We start from the raw sequence: 18,339 nt of genomic DNA, 5'->3' as shown, positions 1-18,339 counted from the left end.
TTTATTTTTCACTTCCTCCCCATCACACACCACTACCAACCATGACATACTTCCTCCCTATCACATACTCCACAAAATTAATTAAATATGTAATGTACAAGTTATTTATGGTAATGTACAAATAAATAATGCTGGAAAATAAAGTAAGAGAAAATACTTTCGTGCTGCAACATGTCATGAGGAAGAAGGAAAGAAGGGCGGAGGAGTGAGGGCGGATGAGGGAGGAGTAAGGGTACACCAATGCCAATGGAGTCCTCAAGAGGGCGGATGAGGGAGGAGTGAGGGCGGAGTCCGTTGGAGTGGTCTAATAAGTCTATACTCTATATGGAGTATTATTAGTAGACTTGTTTTTGCTGTTATTATTATATGCTTAGAAGTTCTAAAGTTCTGAGCATCGAAGTCGAAACGAATTTTAACATTAAACGGATTAACTTCTCTCCAACAATGTACATACACTATTACTTTGATCTCGTTGACTAAACGATCATGTATACCACGCCACGTGTCATCATATATGTTACCAAAGACCAACAAAGAATTCTGTCTTGGTATATCATAAGGTGTATAATAAACAAACAGTTAAATTAAACACAACAATAAAATAACAACGAAAACAGAGTTTAGTAATAGTTACCTTAATTAAAGCACAACTATAGAGATAGAGAGTTAGGTTCTAAAAAATAAATAAATAAATAAATAAATAACAAGAGGGAGGACCCTTGGTGTTTCATCTAACTAACTAAACCAAAACCTAACATGATAACCTCGGTATGTACTATTATGATTCTTTATTAGATTAGATTACGAAGGACCCTAAATCAAATCAATCTTGCTTTTCTCTCTTTTCATTTTGGCTTTAACTTTTACCCGTGAGTTCGAAATAAGAGTTTTACTGTGCTTGTGAAATCCCCGACACCCATTATTATAACAAGGATGCCACAAGCAAACACCTGGTGACCGAGAAATTTGGATGTTTAGCATACATATACATATAAATATATAACTTTTAAACAGTTGTGAAATCTATATGTTTAGAGAGCTTACCTGCCATTCTGAAATAACACCCAACACTGTGGTTTGCAACAATAGCATGCCTACATATGCTTCAAAACCCTACAAAACAGAACATGAAGGCGGCAGGGGGTAACTATTCGTAGTTGTTTGAGTTTCAAATTGGCTTGCTCAATCAAAACACTTTTTTTTTTAAGAGTAGATGTAGTCTAAATAATTGAAATAACCAAAACATCTCATTGATTTACAAATTTGAGAAATAGTTTATTTACTAACCATAAACGGGACTATATTTAGGACCAAGTGGCATAATCCAGTGAAGAAAAGTTTCTAAGGGGTAGCATTCAACGGACAGGACCTTAAGGAACTAACTATAGGTAACAATATATGATATGTTTGGCGACGAGCTTATTGAAGCTTTTTGGAGCTTTTAGCTTTTATGAAAAAGGTCCTATTTAATAAAAAGCTCTGTTTGGTTAGAAAAGCTTAAATCTTTTAGACATGGGGAAAAAGCTAAAAGCTACTAGAAGTAGTGTTTAGCTTTTTGTAATTTTACTCTTTATTTAATAGAATCAGTTACTCTGCCAAACACCAAAATAAGTCCAGAAAGCTATCAGCTAAAAGCTAAAAGCTACTATCTAAAAGCTACAAGCTACCAGCTACCCGCTAGTTTTGCCAGCAAAACATAGAATTTTCTCATATAAGTACTCAAGTCTTTTTATTTTTCCAAATTCACCTGAAAGACGAATAGTATGGGGAGTGACAACCATAACTGGCGTTCAACTAGAGCAATTTCTCTCCCAATAACATGCATTCTTCCATCCTCTCCGAGTGCGATACGTGTATAAAGCCTTCGCCCTTGGTATCCGTTCTGCAAAAGCATTGCAATTCCTTGCAAGTTTGCCCAAACCATAAATAATCGTATACCTTTCTGCAAAAAGGTGGAATCACACATTAAAAGATAAAACAATTTGAGTTTATAACATGTTTACACGGGGGACACAAAATAGACTAACCTGCTTCTCGTAGCAATCAGGTTCCCTTTGTATGTCCCATGTAAGACTGATGAGTGCCATGAGCATTGCACAATAGTGATGATATATCCACCTGAAAAAAAGTTACAGTTTTTATAATATATTATGCTGAAGTTATATAAATGGCATAAGTTTTGGATATACGTCTTTAGTGCAACACAAACCAAGGGCGGATGTTGTTTCCGTTAACTTTCCAAATATTCTCTCGTAAAGCCAATCCTGTGTAGACGAAGAGCATCCATGCCTGAAATTTTTCAAAATATTGTCTTTTTAAGTAGCAAATTATCAATAGTGATTTAGGTATAAGTCAACTGATTCTTATTCGAATGTGTTAGATGGCATAATTCTTATGCAACTGTGTATCTTTTTTTTTCAAGAAAAAAAAAAAAAAACTATTTACTTGATTCAACGTTATACAAGGAGGGTCCTTTTTCAGTTAATTTAGTACTATGCTACATCATAAAATATGGAGTACTTATTACTACCTGGTAAAGTTGGACAGGCAATGCAGGAAAACATCCATCCCAAACGAATGACCTTAGCAGAGATAGTAAAGATGAGAAAAAGAGAAAGCAATAAGCAGTCCGAACCTGCTCACAAAACCAACAAGGATGATAAAATATATACTTGACTTATTAGTAATGAGAACCTAGTCAAAGCATCTTAAAATATTGATATGCTCATGGAATCATAAATCATGTATCATGTATAAGATATAATAATCCCTTGATTATTCATTCACAAACTGCAGAACATATAACGTGTACATCCTCCTACTAATGATACATATATTAGTATCAAATCAAATACATATTATTGAACACTAATTTGTTGTAACAAATGCAATGCAGGCTGGCTGCCACAAAGCAGCATAGTATTAGGAGACGAAAACTGTACCAGGACTAACTTAGCTACTACTACTTATCACAACAATATAGGACACAATTCCTCTGTAATACTCGAAAACAAACATACCCTGAATTTATTGCACTCTTCTTCCGCCGTGTTTCTTTCCGATAAATTGTTGTTGCTATTATTATCTCCGCCTGCAACCATCACAATGGGGGTGAAATCGCCCATATTTTCAATCAGATGGATCTGTTAGTTAATGAAGTAATTAAGTGAATTTGTATGTGTTTATGTGTTGGATTGGTAGTTTTCCGGTGAGGAAACGGCGGAATTGTGAAATCTCCTAAGATGGGGACACCATATTTTTACAACCCAGTTATTACGATTATGATATTAAAATTAAATATTAAATATTAAATATTACGGAGTGTATATATATATATATATATATATATATATATATATATATATATATATATATATATATATATATATATATATATATATATATATATATAGTGGTAAGATCAAGAGGGAAGTAACCAATTGGGGGGAAGCGGGGGAAGCAAAAACTTTTTTTTTTTCGTTTTTTGAAAAAACTATGTTCACGAACATTATAGATGAGATGAAAATATGAACATTTAGTAGACACTTTGTGATAAATGTTTTTAATTTGGCGGGAAAACGCTCGAAGAATTAATATATAACAATTATCATGTTTTTCGAGCGTATATTGAGGTTTTAGCTATTGAGGTTTAGATATTAGGGTTTAGAAATTTAGGGTTTAGGGTTTAGATTTAGGATTTAGATTGAGTTTTTAACACGAACGGTTTAGAGTTTAGGGTTTAGGGTTTGGTGTTTAGGGTTTATGGAATAAACCCAAAACACCAAACCCTAAACCCTAAACCCTAAACTCTAAATCGGGCTAAATTTTACTTCACAAAACATGAAGAAAAAAAAACGTTCATATTCTTCACGAACAATATTATCTTGAATGTTATTTTTGTCGATCGTTTTCCCGCCTAAATAATAACATTCATCACGAAGTGTCTCTTCTAAATGTTAATATTTTCGTATGATCTTGATGCCGGAAAAAAAAAGTTCCAAAAAAACGAAAAAAAAATTTGCTTCCCCCGCTTCCCCCCGATTTGTTACTTCCACATTGATCCTGCCCCATATTAAATATATTAATATTAATTAATATTATCTATATCTATATACTCCGTATAAAAGTATATATAGATATAGATAAGACATAGATTAATATTAATTAATATTAATATTTAATATCTTTTTTTTATATATAATAACAAAACTTAAAATAGGTCATTTAAAGAAAAAAGAACTAATCTTAGCCATCGAAAAAGATAATCTACACTAATCTAAACCATCCATTTTTCCCTAAACTTGATTATGACATCATAATCCACTCCTTGAATTGTTTGATTACCAAAATACCCTTTAAACACAAAACTAGCTGGACATTATTTGGGAATTAGGGTTCAAGAACTGTCAAACCATTCTCAATTACTCGATCCCTTCATCATTATCATCAAAATCTCTGATTCATCGATCGTTCTCCATCGATGCGGATCGCTCCCTTCTTCATCATCATCAACATCTATGAACCATCAATCTGTATCCATCGATTAGATCGTGAATCAGATCGATTAAATCGTGAATTAGTCGGAGTTAATTGCAAAAAAAATTCCAACACCCACGTGAATCAGTCGGAGTTAACCGCAAGAAGATGATATGTTAATCGCGTACCAACATAAGTTGAGCTTTAAATTCGATTGTATAATTAAATGTCGATCCATTAAAGTTCTCTAATCAATCACCTTAGGTACGAACCTCTTACAAGCTCTTTAGAGATTGCAGATTCAACTTAAATAATTTGAAGAATCCTTTAATATTCCTTTAGATCGGTACTTATTATCTAACATGGTTTAACATCTTACTTCTTATTGTTTGTTATTTGAAGTTCATATATTTACGTTTTTGATTTTATGTGCTAATGTTTTGATAATATTGATTATGATTAGTTTCTTACTTATCTCAACTATAGATATGCAGTTTGTATTTTGTTTCGTTAACTGTCTTTGGAGGTATTTGGATTGTTATATTTTATATGTGTATGCTTTTGACTTTTGGTTTATGTCAAATTCTGTTTTGCGTGATGTCTGGTTTTTACGTGATGCTCGTGGGAGCATATCCTTTTGAAGACCACGAATTTTAGGCAGACTATTCAAGTAAGCTTAAATTTTTGAATTTAATAATTTTTCCTTTATACGTTGAATTTGAAATTTGTTTCAGCTTTTACGTTTGACAGCGAATAATGGTTGTGCAATACAGGATCCCAGATTACGTTCACATATCTCAAGACTGTAGGCATCGCCTTTCTCAGATATTTGTTGTCAATGCATCCAGGGTATGTGTATATTCAAAGTTGTGAATTGTATTCAACTTTCAATTGATTTAGCTTTAAAACATGAACTTTTGACTAAAGATTTGGTCACCGGAAGATTAATGTAAAGGTCTACATTGTCTGGAAGAATTGGGTTTGTATGAATTTTTTTATAGTACGCAGTGAACATATTTGAAACTAACACTTTTACATACATATCCAGCTGCTGACGACACAACCATATTAGCAAAAAAGAAAAAGGAAAGAAGATCGACAAAACTAGGCATATGCAGGTAATTATCACAAGAAGATCTCAAATGAAGCTCTCAAATGACAACAAATGTTGTACCTTCTTTCGAAGAGTTCTTTCTTGTGAACCTCATTCACAAATATAAACTGTTTGCTTGTGATAAACGAAAGTGCAGGCAATTTACTATCCTTATTTAGTTATTTTCAAAATACAAGTTCCAACTCAGCAAGCAATTTTAAGGCTTTGCTGGAAGACCCTTAGAATGACAGAAAATAAATGAAGAAAAAATTGAATGAAGTAAGCATATAAAATAATAAAGACCTCAAAGATATGTGACTTTGTGTTACCAAATCAAATCTTGCTTTCTATTACCATTGAAATTAGGTATTGGGTAAATCAATAATTAGTGTGTTGTTTTGCATAGATTTATTTAATAATCAGAACTATTTTGTGATATACTGTATATCTAGGAGATCAATTAGGGTATAGTGCATGGCCAACATGCGATACGTTTTAACAAATAGTCCAACTGAGGTTTTAACAAAAGATCTAGGTAGATATGTAGGAAATAAAGGTTGTAACTTGTAAGTATTGGGTCGAATGGGTCGAATGTTTGGTGCATCAGATTCAATTTGTGTTGCTAGTGAAAAGGTGAGTGTTGTTGATTAGTTTTGTGATTGTTATGGCTGGTAATAATATAATTCGGTATATTAAAATGTGATTATTGTTTAGTTACGTGTTTGATGTGTTCATATTCTCAAATAGTTTATGGTTTGCAACTCAAGAGATCATTTCATATGTGTTGTGGTGCAACATCCACTTGAGGTAACTTATTCTGTTCTTTCTAAATATTTAATCTGACCCAAGCCCATTTTGACACTGTCACGTATTCGGTCACATTTCATGTACATGAATCGATTGAACAGAGTGTTTGAGAATTTAGATTAGCTTTATCTCAAGTAGATTCTCATATGAAGAATCCGAAAAAAAACTCAGGTATGATGATAATCGACGATGATAATTTGATGTTTGATGAATTAATAAAGAAAAAAATGAAGTTTCTACTTGGGTTGGAACACATTGTTAATAATCGATTAACAAAATAGTCAATATGAGGATCTATTAGTAGGGCTATGTTTTTTCAAATGTTAAAACTGGACTTGGTGTATTGACATTGTAATTCCAGATCACTAGGGACACTTCAAAAGAGGTACAATTAAGGGACTTTGGATCAAACCTCACCACACCATCGAAGCGCAAGAAAAATGTGGAACCCACACCTTCACCCTCAACCACACAAGTTCAAGCTGCTGATGATTCATTGGGACAAACATTAAGGTCATATTGGGAATAGCATTGGTGTCAATCATCAATGGTATAGTTCTCAGTAAACGTTATTAGATCATGTTATTTACTTCTATTTTGGTGGATGAATCATGCATGTTGTCCTTTTTCTTTTTGGTTTTTATGGTGGGGAAGGAATGGGGTTGTTTGATTTGGTTTTTCGTGTTATTGTTTATGCTTGTATGAGCTTAATTTAAGCTTAACATTGTCGATACCCCTAACCTGTTAGGGTTTAAATTTTGTGGATTTTAATGCTTTATTTCCAGTTGTATAAATAAAATTTCATGATTTGTGTTTGCCTACCCTATCAGTTCCCCTTTATCCCTACACTCATATCAGTAGCCAAGGTAAAATGTGTCGGTTAGAAGACTCGAAATATGTTCAATCAGAGTACGAAAAGAGCTCTAACTGTACTAGATTTTGTTATACATTGAATGGATACACCTATACTATTTCCGCAGCTAAATGTTCTGTATTACAGAAAGTAATCTGTACCAAATAACCACCAAACAAATAGATGAGTGTAATCCATATGGGACAACTTGAGTTTGTAAAATACTTAAAAATGAACTTCATTAAGTATGCTGCAAAAATACATCCTGATGCATATACTCTGTCAGTTTGGTGGTTAAAATAGTAATAATCTAATCAATATGATGTTATCCAGGTTGGTGGACACCTGACATGAGCTTATCGAATGTGTGTACTTATATATGGAAAAAACATGAAGATTTTCAAAAGGTTTTTTTGTTGCTAATTTGATATTGTGGGCAGAGAACTTCCGTAATCAAAGATAAAGTGCTTGAGTAATTTATTGTGCTTGCAAATAATATTGTTGTCTCGTGCCAACCAAATAAGTTAAGTTTGTATTTTGTACATGTTATTACATAAGTGTCTCAACTGATTGTTATATCTTTGTAACTAAAGATAACTTTATAGAGGACTAATTATTACACTCTTTTATTGAAAGAGATTCAGAGTATATTTGTACTAAAACAATCAGCTTTCGCTCTCTATGCAATTCATCAACATGTTAAGAGATTACAATCATGGAGTAATATGTGGAAAAGTCGACCAAAAAATTAACTACAAACTAAATTTTTTTTCCCAATATTATGGATTTCTTTGTGTTATTTGTTTTTTCGGATTATAATTTGATTGCTTTATTGTCAATAATTCAACACTACTACTGATCTGTTTTGGTTTCTTAACAATCTAACAAATACTATATAAAATATAATTATTCTGACAGTTCCTTTCTTTATTCATCCCTAAAAAAATCCCGCGAATTCGCGGGCATTAAGCTAGTTAATATTAAAATAAAATATTAAATGGTTATCTATCTATCTATCTATCTATCTATCTATCTATCTATCTATCTATCTATCTATCTATATTATTATTATAAAACGCGTGTCAATAATCCTACGTGTTATCTTCTCAGTTAATCTAAATTAATTTATCGTACGTGTCATTCTATTAATTAATCTAAATTACATAATCCTACGTGTCATTATATTATTGAACTAAATTAAATAATAATAACTCCCACAATAGCAGGTCGTGCGCTACCTCGAGTGATCGAGATACTGGCGGCTGAACACCATTTGGACAAGAAAAGACAGAGCAAGAATTAGAGTCAGCAACAAGGTTTCTTGAATCTTTAAAGTCATCAAAGAATGCTCAGTTTCATGATGTGAAGCATCTTAGTAGATCTTGTGCCAGCCTTGGTATGTATTGATGGTTTCTTCGACTTTGATTTAAGACAATAACATACTTAGGCCTATTGCAACGCGCGTGCTCAGACTTGAAAAACTTCCAAAGCACTATAAACACGCCGGTAACGCGGATTGTTCGGCTTTGTTTTAAGTTGGCGTGCTCATTATAGCACGGTAATATGGCGTGCAACATTTTTTTACTTATTATTTAATATTAATATTCCTTTAATATTTATTAATCCTTATTTTTGTGACAATCCGGAAATTTCCAACCAAATTTAAACTTTAATCTTTATATATTTCCGACACCGAAAATTTTCAACCAAATTTAAACTTTAATCTTTATATGTTTCCGACACGATAAGCAATATTTGTTAAGTTAAATTTCAAGAATTTTAAACTATGTTCATACATTCATTCAACTTCAACCAAGTTCCAACGATTCACGAACCATTAAACGAATATGATTATATATGTATATGTGTATATATATTATAACTTGAAACGTAAACAAAATATTATATTAAATACTTTATATGATTGTATCTGTTTCAAAATGTTTATCAATGGAATTAGAAGATAAGATCAAATGATTAAATTATTAGATATATTGAATTATGATTACAAGTCTCTGTTGAAAGGCCCACGTTGATTTGAGAAATCTTTCCATTTTAACAATATTCGAAAAATGGTAAAGTGATTTATAAATAAGAACAAATTGTCAATCATTGAGAACTAGACAAAGGATAGTGGAAGATTAAATCTCATAAAGACTCGATTGATCTATTTAGTTTCAAACGTACAAAAACGTTTTCAGTTTAAAAAGAACTTTATTATTAAAACGTATATAACTTTTATAAATATCTAGAACCACTTTTGACAACTCATTACTTAACTAGTATGATAAAGATAACGATATTTATATTTTATTTTATTAAATATATATAACGATTTAAATTAATATTATATATATTTATACGCGTATTATACGTACATAGTTTTATACTTTTACTATACTTAAACTTTATCTTTACTTTATTTTTACTTTACTTTAACTTTAATAATTCACTTTAATAATTCATACTTTAATAATTCACTTTAATAATTCATACTTTAATAATTCACTTTAATAATTCATACTTTAATAATTCTCTTTAATAATTCATACTTTAATAATTTACTTTAATAATTCATACTTTAATAATTCACTTTAATAATTAATACTTTAATAATTCGCTTTAATAATTCAAAAATCTACTATAAATAGAATTCAATAGGTTTCATTATTTCATAGAAACTTGAAAATATTTTTCTCTAAACTCTCTCAATCGATTTACATATATATATTTACTCCGTATTATTTCAAGATATTATTAGTATACATAAAATATTACGACGGAGTGCTGTCCGAGTGATTTCGAAATTGTTTTTCGAGTAGGATAGGATTAAGGAAATTATGGGTTATAGCTATAGAGGCGATTGAGTATGGTTCATGGGTATGCTCATGAGGTCAATATAGTGTTTATCATTTTCGTTGCGTCTACGTACCTTTCCTACAATATTGAATCTCAATATTGATACGTGAGTACTCATAATTTAACTTTTACATAATAATAGTGTATCCCTGACTAGTGCTCGAGTATTTAGGATTATGCATGCTTGTACTTTTGATATTGCCCTTAGATAGGTTAGGTTGAATCTTGAATTAGTTACACTTGCGGTTGAGATAATGTAACATCCCGCCTTTTTCCGTTTACTTTTCCGTTAAACTATTTAAAACTCCGTTATATGTTTATAACATCTCCCGTTAATACGCGTTTTAAATTATCATGTTTAGGTAATTTAACGCACCCGCAACCGAACTCGAGGGACTAGTTTCGCCAAAACACTAAAGTGGTGACTAGCCTTTTGACTAAGTCAACCACCTCCCCACCATTTTCCATTTCATTTTCTCTTTTTCCTAATTACTTCCACTCTTTCTCTAAATTCATCAAAAAGCAAATCTTCATCCATATTCAATCGATCAAGCTTCGGGCCAAACAAATTACATATTTGAACTCCTCGTGATCTCCTCTTCGATTCCATACCGATTTCATCAAATTTGGGTAACTTTCTAAAATCACTAATTTTATGTGTTCTTGAGATTTTTGAGTTAAAAGGTTGTTAATTAGTGTCTATGGCTCAAGTCTAGTATGATTATGTGTTTTGTATGTTTGTTCTTGCTATTTTAGTGTAACTAGTTCATATTGAAAGAATGCTTGCTTAATCTTGAGTTTTAGGTGTTCATATGTTGTTTAATGATGAAAGTTCATGATTTAATTGTGTTCCTAACATCACTAGCTTCAAATTGGTATGTAGGTTGACATAGATTAGTTTCATATGCAAGATTGTTGAATTTGTGATTTTGAGTTAGGGTTTGATAGAAGTAAATTGAATTTTGATGCTTTAAATGCTTGATAATGTTAATTGTAAGTGTTAGGTTGTGTTGTATGCTTAACTACCTTCGAAACGGCGTATCGTTCATGTAATTTGGTTGCCAAATCATTAAATTGCATTTATGACTTGTATGCATTGAATGGGGAACATTAATTGCGGTTTTTGGTTGTTGCAAGTAGAAGTTTGATTGATGAGATGTGTTTAGTTGCATTCCTCGTCAAAATACCTTTCCAACGATGTATGATAGGCGTTATAAGTGTTTGCGGGTCAAGTGTTGTGTTAGAAAAGGTTTTGGTTCGTGCACACTTGGAAAAACTGACCAGAATTCTCTGCCCAGGTAGTGGCGCGGCGCGCCACATCCCCGCGCGGCGCGCAGAATCACCTGGCCAGATTCTGACCTCTTGGACCCATTTCACGTGAAATGTTTGACTAGCTACCGACCTCCGATTCACATGAAATTTGTTTTAATATACTTGTATATGAATAATTAGCATAGAAAATTTGTCCGGGACCCGACCCGAACATGTTGACTTTTTCGTTGACTTTGACCCGACCAAGTTTGACTTTTTGTCAAACTTAACCAATTAATTATGCAATCTTTCTAACATGATTCTATACTTGTATCTTGCATGAAACTTGACAATTTGCTTCACATGCTACATAATCGAGTCGTGTCGAGCCATAGGACTAATTGGACATCTTTGACCCTTCGTGACTATCGTTATTGATACAACCTATTTGTTTAGGTCGAGACTAGCATTGTTCTTTGCACGTTTACTTGTTGAAGTACTATTACACTCTTGCAATCAAAGGTGAGATCATAGTCCCACTTTTACTCTTTTTGAACTTACTTTTGGGATGAGAATACATAAACGTTCTTTTAAACTAAGTGAACACAAGTACGGGAAAACAAACATTCTACATACGAGTTTGAACACAAATCCTCAATTCGATTATCATTAGTTACACTTGACGGGTGTAAGCGAGAACTTATGTTATATGGCCATATGGGTTTGACAAACCCTCACTTCGGACGGTTCGCTACCGTCTACGGGTGAAATATATTTTCGAGAAACAGTGTATGTTCTAACACTATTATGATGGGGTTCAATGGAAGGAAACGTTAAGCCTTGATAATTGGGTGCTCGTGAATATTAACTTTTAGAATGTATTACTACTTTATCAATGTTGCAAATCTTGTGGTTCGACTTACCTTTATTAACTTACTTATTTAAACCTATGATTTCACCAACGTTTTCGTTGACAGATTCTCTATATTTTTCTCAGGTCCTTGAACTTAGGTGATACATGCTTCCGCTCATTCTTTTAGATACTTGCATTGGATGTCGAGTATACTTGCTTACGTGGAGCGTCTTTTTGGCTACTTTAAACTATGTCGCACGTGTTTCATATGAACTATAACATTTTTTATGTACTTGTCTTGGGAATTACTTTTGTAAACATTGAAACATCCTTTTATGAAATGAATGCGACATATTTTCGGTCAAACTTTGTTATAAAGACCTATGACCATTTAATGGGACCATACGTAGATGACGCCGTCATTTGACGATTTGTCGGGGTCGCTACAAGTGGTATCAGAGCCTTGGTTGTAGGGATTTAGAGTTCATTGGTGTCGACCCCGAGTCATAGGGTACATTGGTGAGTCTAGACTACAACCGGCATATAGACTTGACATAGGAATTACTTGGCAAATTGTGCATTTATACTCTAACTCTTCTACTCATATCTACTCTTATTCTATCTAAATCTTGCGTTGTATAATTTAATTGACACGCCACCTTGACTATATGATGTAATGTCGAATGCACATATGAATTAGGGTAATATAATTCCCGGAAATTATATTACGGTGACTCATATGAACATACCGACATTATGACATAAAGAATTTAAGGCAAGTCAAGGATAGTTTTCTCTTTATCTTTATTCCATATCACGGTTAGTATTATTTAGAATACTAACCAACGGTATTCTTTTGTTTTGAAGGAACAATGCCTCCTCGCCGTGTACGACGCAATGAAACTCCCGAACAAGCTTTGCAACGTATGATAGCCACTGCCGTGGATGCGGCCATGGCCGGTCACTCGTCCAACAACAACAATAATAATAACAACAACAACAACAATCACCAAGGAGCCGGTAACTCTAGCGAAGGGTGCTCCTACAAAGCTTTCATGGGGTGCAAACCTCACACTTATGATGGAACCGGGAGACCGGTTGTGCTTACTCGTTGGTTTGAACAAACGGAGGCCGTCTTTAGCATAAGCGGTTGTCGGGATCAAGACAAGGTCAAATACTCCACCCACACTTTCTCCGGGGTTGCTCTAACATGGTGGAACACCTATGTTCAATCGGTGGGTACCGATGAAGCTCATGCCCTCTCTTGGGCCGATCTAAGGGAAAAGATGATTGTTGAATATTTTCCGCGCGAAGAAACCCGGAAGCTTGAGGAAGAACTAAGAGCTTTGAAAGCGGTTGGAAACGATCTTAAAGCTTATAATCAACGCTTCGCCGAACTATCCTTGATGTGTCCTAATCTTGTTAACCCCGAATCTCAAAGGATTGAGCTCTACATGCTCGGTCTTCCAAAAAGCATCAAACAAGGGGTGATGTCATCCAAACCCACTACTCATCAAGCCGCTATGAACATGGCTCGCCAACTAATTGAAACGGTTGACGAAATCGTAGTGCCGGCTCCTAAGGCCGAGGACAAGTCGGGTGGCAACAAAAGGAAATGGGAAGCCACTCCATCAACCAACTACAACAACAACACCTTCACCAAAAAGCCTTTCAACAACGACGACAAGAAAGGTTATGTCGGGAACCTACCTTTTTGCAACAAATGCCACAAGCATCATCACGGCGAATGTAACAAGCTAATTTGTCACCGTTGCCAAGGAGTTGGTCATAGGGCCAACAATTGTACAAACGCCGCCCCCGTCGCTCGAAAGGGGCCCAATCCTCCAAGAACGGCCACTTGTTATGAATGTGGTCAACCGGGTCACTATAGGAACGAATGCCCGAAGAAGAAAGCCAACCCCAACAATCGAGGCCGAGCCTTCAACATCAACACCGAGGAAGCCCGAGACGATAAAGAATTAGTCACGGGTACGTTTCTTCTCAACAACACTAATGTTACATGCTTATTCGATTCGGGTGCCGATAAATGTTTTGTGTCTAAGACTTTGGCTCCTATTCTTTGCACTCCACCACACCCTTTAGATACTACTTACTCCATCGAAGTGGCCGATGGAAAACTCTTAAGTGCCGACACATATTACCGGGGGTGTACTCTAAACATTTTGGGTAATGAATTTGAAATTGACTTGATACCCATGGAACTAGGGAGTTTTGATGTAATAATCGGTATGAATTGGATGGTCAAAAATAAATCTCACATTCTTTGCGATCTTCACGCAATCCGAATTCCTATCGAGAACGGTGAACCCTTGATTGTCTATGGCGACAAAAATTGCACCGGACTCAATCTCGTTTCGTGCCTTAAAGTTAAAAAACTACTACGTAAGGGTTGTTTCGCAATTCTTGCTCACGTTAAGAAAGTCGGGGCCGATGAAAAGCGCATCGATGATGTGCCGATTGTTAGTGACTTTTCCGATGTATTTCCCGACGAATTACCGGGTCTTCCACCTCATCGACCGGTTGAATTTCAAATCGATCTTATTCCAGGAGCCGCATACGTAGCGCGTGCACCATATAGACTCGCTCCTTCCGAATTGCAAGAATTGCAAAGTCAAATCCAAGAGTTACTTGACCGTGGTTTCATTCAACCTAGCCATTCACCATGGGGCGCTCCGATTTTGTTCGTCAAGAAGAAAGTCGGATCCCTACGAATGTGCATTGATTATCGTGAACTAAACAAATTGAAGGTTAAGAACCGATATCCTCTTCCTTGCATCGATGATCTCTTTGATCAACTACAAGGTTCTCGTGTATATTCAAAAATCGATCTCCGTTCGAGTTATCATCAACTAAGGGTTAAGGGAGAAGATGTCTCCAAAACCGCCTTCCGGACTCGTTATGGTAGTTATGAATTCCTTGTCATGCCTTTTGGTCTCACAAATGCACCGGCGGTGTTCATGGATCTCATGAACCGCGTGTGCAAACCGTACCTCGACAAATTCGTTATCGTGTTCATCGACGATATTTTGGTCTATTCAAAAAGCGAAGAGGAACACAAAGAACATCTCTGACTCGTGCTTGAACTCTTGAGAAAAGAACAACTCTATGCCAAGTTCTCCAAGTGTGAATTTTGGTTGAAGGAAGTTCAATTCCTCGGTCACGTTGTAAGTGATCAAGGCATTAAAGTCGATCCCGCGAAAATCGAAGCCATTAGTAAATGGGAGACTCCTACTACTCCTACTCAAATTCGTCAATTCTTGGGTCTCGCCGGATACTATCGTAAATTCATCAAGGATTTCTCCCTAATCGCTCGTCCTTTAACCGCGTTAACTCACAAGGAACGAAAATTCGTTTGGACATCCGAACAAGAAACCGCTTTCCAAATCTTGAAAACTAAACTAACCACCGCTCCTATCTTGTCACTTCCCGAAGGCAATGATGATTTTGTTGTATATTGTGATGCCTCGAAAAACGGTTATGGGTGTGTACTAATGCAACGAAAGAAAGTCATTGCTTATGCCTCTCGACAACTCAAGGTTCACGAACGAAACTACACGACACATGATCTTGAACTCGGTGCCGTCATCTTTGCACTTAAGCTATGGAGACATCATCTTCTTGGTACCAAGAGTACTATCTTTACCGATCACAAAAGTCTCCAACATATCTTCGATCAAAAGCAACTAAACATGAGACAACGAAGGTGGATTGAGACCTTGAACGATTACAATTGTGAACTTAGTTACCACCCCGGAAAGGCTAATGTAGTGGCCGATGCCTTAAGTCGAAAGGAAAGAGCGGTGCCTCTTCGCGTCCGAGCATTAAACATCACCATCCACACCAACCTTAATAGCCAAATTCGGGTAGCCCAAGATGAAGCTCTTAAGGACAAAAACATCGCACGCGAACTTTTAAACATTCTCGTCTCCCGATTCGAAGTTAAGGAGACCGGACTTCGATATTACGCCGAAAAAATTTGGGTGCCTAGATATGGCGATTTACGAAACCTCATTCTAGACGAAGCCCACAAATCACGATACTCGATTCATCCCGGTGCCAATAAGATGTACCATGACCTTAAAGAACAATATTGGTGGCCGAACATCAAAAAGGAAGTTGCTAGATACGTCGCCAAATGTTTGACTTGCGCTAAAGTCAAAGCCGAACACCAAAGACCGTCCGGGTTACTTCAACAACCCGAGATCCCGCAATGGAAGTGGGAAAGGATCACGATGGATTTTATCACCAAACTACCAAAAACGTCGGGCGGTTATGATACAATTTGGGTCATTGTTGACCGCCTCACCAAATCCGCGCACTTTCTCGCCATGAAAGAAACCGACAAAATGGAGAAACTTGCACGACTTTACATTAAAGAGATTGTAGCCCGACATGGAGTACCGTTATCGATTATCTCCGACCGAGATGGTCGTTTCGTTTCTAGATTTTGGCGTACGTTACAAGAAGCGTTGGGAACGCGTTTGGACATGAGCACCGCATATCATCCCCAAACCGATGGGCAAAGTGAACGTACAATACAAACCTTAGAGGATATGTTACGAGCCTGCGTTGTTGATTTTGGAAAAGCTTGGGACAAGCACTTACCTCTCGCCGAGTTCTCTTATAACAATAGTTATCACGCGAGTATTAAGGCCGCACCTTTTGAAGCGTTATATGGTCGAAAATGTCGCTCTCCTCTTTGTTGGGCCGAAGTGGGTGACGTGTAAATTTTCGGGCCCGAACTCATTCACGAAACCACCGAGAAGATTCTTCAAATCCGAGATAGGCTTCGGACGACCCGAAGTCGCCAAAAATGCTATACCGACAAAAGACGCAAAGACCTCGAATTTCAAGTCGGTGACCGCGTCATGTTAAAAGTCGCACCTTGGAAAGGTGTCATCCGTTTTGGGAAACGTGGGAAACTAAATCCGCGGTACGTTGGTCCTTTCGAAATCTTAGAGCGTGTTGGAACCGTTGCGTATCGTTTGGATCTTCCGCCTCAACTAAGCTCCGTCCACCCTACATTTCATGTATCTAACTTGAAGAAATGTCTTGCCGAGCCCGATATCGTCGTCCCTCTCGAGGAACTTACTATTAATGACAAACTCCATTTTGTGGAGGAACCGGTTGAAATTGTGGACTACGTCGAGAAGGAATTAAAACAAAGCCGGATCCCGATTGTTAAGGTCCGTTGGAACGCCAAAAGGGGACCCGAGTTTACTTGGGAAAGAGAAGATCAAATGCGAAAGAAACACCCTCATCTATTCCCGGTTTTGGAATCGTCGGATTCCGAGGAGGAAACAACGATTACTACGCCTGCTTAAATTTCGGGACGAAATTTCTTTTAAGGAGTAGGTAATGTAACATCCCGCCTTTTTCCGTTTACTTTTCCGTTAAACTATTTAAAACTCCGTTATATGTTTATAACATCTCCCGTTAATACGCGTTTTAAATTATCATGTTTAGGTAATTTAACGCACCCGCAACCGAACTCGAGGGACTAGTTTCGCCAAAACACTAAAGTGGTGACTAGCCTTTTGACTAAGTCAACCACCTCCCCACCATTTTCCATTTCATTTTGTCTTTTTCCTAATTACTTCCACTCTTTCTCTAAATTCATCAAAAAGCAAATCTTCATCCATATTCAATCGATCAAGCTTCGGGCCAAACAAATTACATATTTGAACTCCTCGTGATCTCCTCTTCGATTCCATACCGATTTCATCAAATTTGGGTAACTTTCTAAAATCACTAATTTTATGTGTTCTTGAGATTTTTGAGTTAAAAGGTTGTTAATTAGTGTCTATGGCTCAAGTCTAGTATGATTATGTGTTTTGTATGTTTGTTCTTGCTATTTTGGTGTAACTAGTTCATATTGAAAGAATGCTTGCTTAATCTTGAGTTTTAGGTGTTCATATGTTGTTTAATGATGAAAGTTCATGATTTAATTGTGTTCCTAACATCACTAGCTTCAAATTGGTATGTAGGTTGACATAGATTAGTTTCATATGCAAGATTGTTGAATTTGTGATTTTGAGTTAGGGTTTGATAGAAGTAAATTGAATTTTGATGCTTTAAATGCTTGATAATGTTAATTGTAAGTGTTAGGTTGTGTTGTATGCTTAA

At 35.6% G+C, this 18,339-nt stretch overlaps 1 pseudogene; it reads right to left on the bottom strand.

The window, feature by feature from the left end:
* Positions 1-303: 303 nt before the first annotated feature.
* On the bottom strand, positions 304-3,264 carry LOC139893697 (uncharacterized; annotated as a pseudogene).
* Positions 3,265-18,339: the final 15,075 nt, after the last annotated feature.

Source organism: Rutidosis leptorrhynchoides, chromosome 2, assembly GCF_046630445.1.
Source record: "Rutidosis leptorrhynchoides isolate AG116_Rl617_1_P2 chromosome 2, CSIRO_AGI_Rlap_v1, whole genome shotgun sequence".
Taxonomy (NCBI): Eukaryota; Viridiplantae; Streptophyta; class Magnoliopsida; order Asterales; family Asteraceae; genus Rutidosis; species Rutidosis leptorrhynchoides.
The sequence above is the reverse complement of the archived record's forward strand: the minus strand, read 5'-3'. Positions and strand labels throughout refer to the sequence as shown.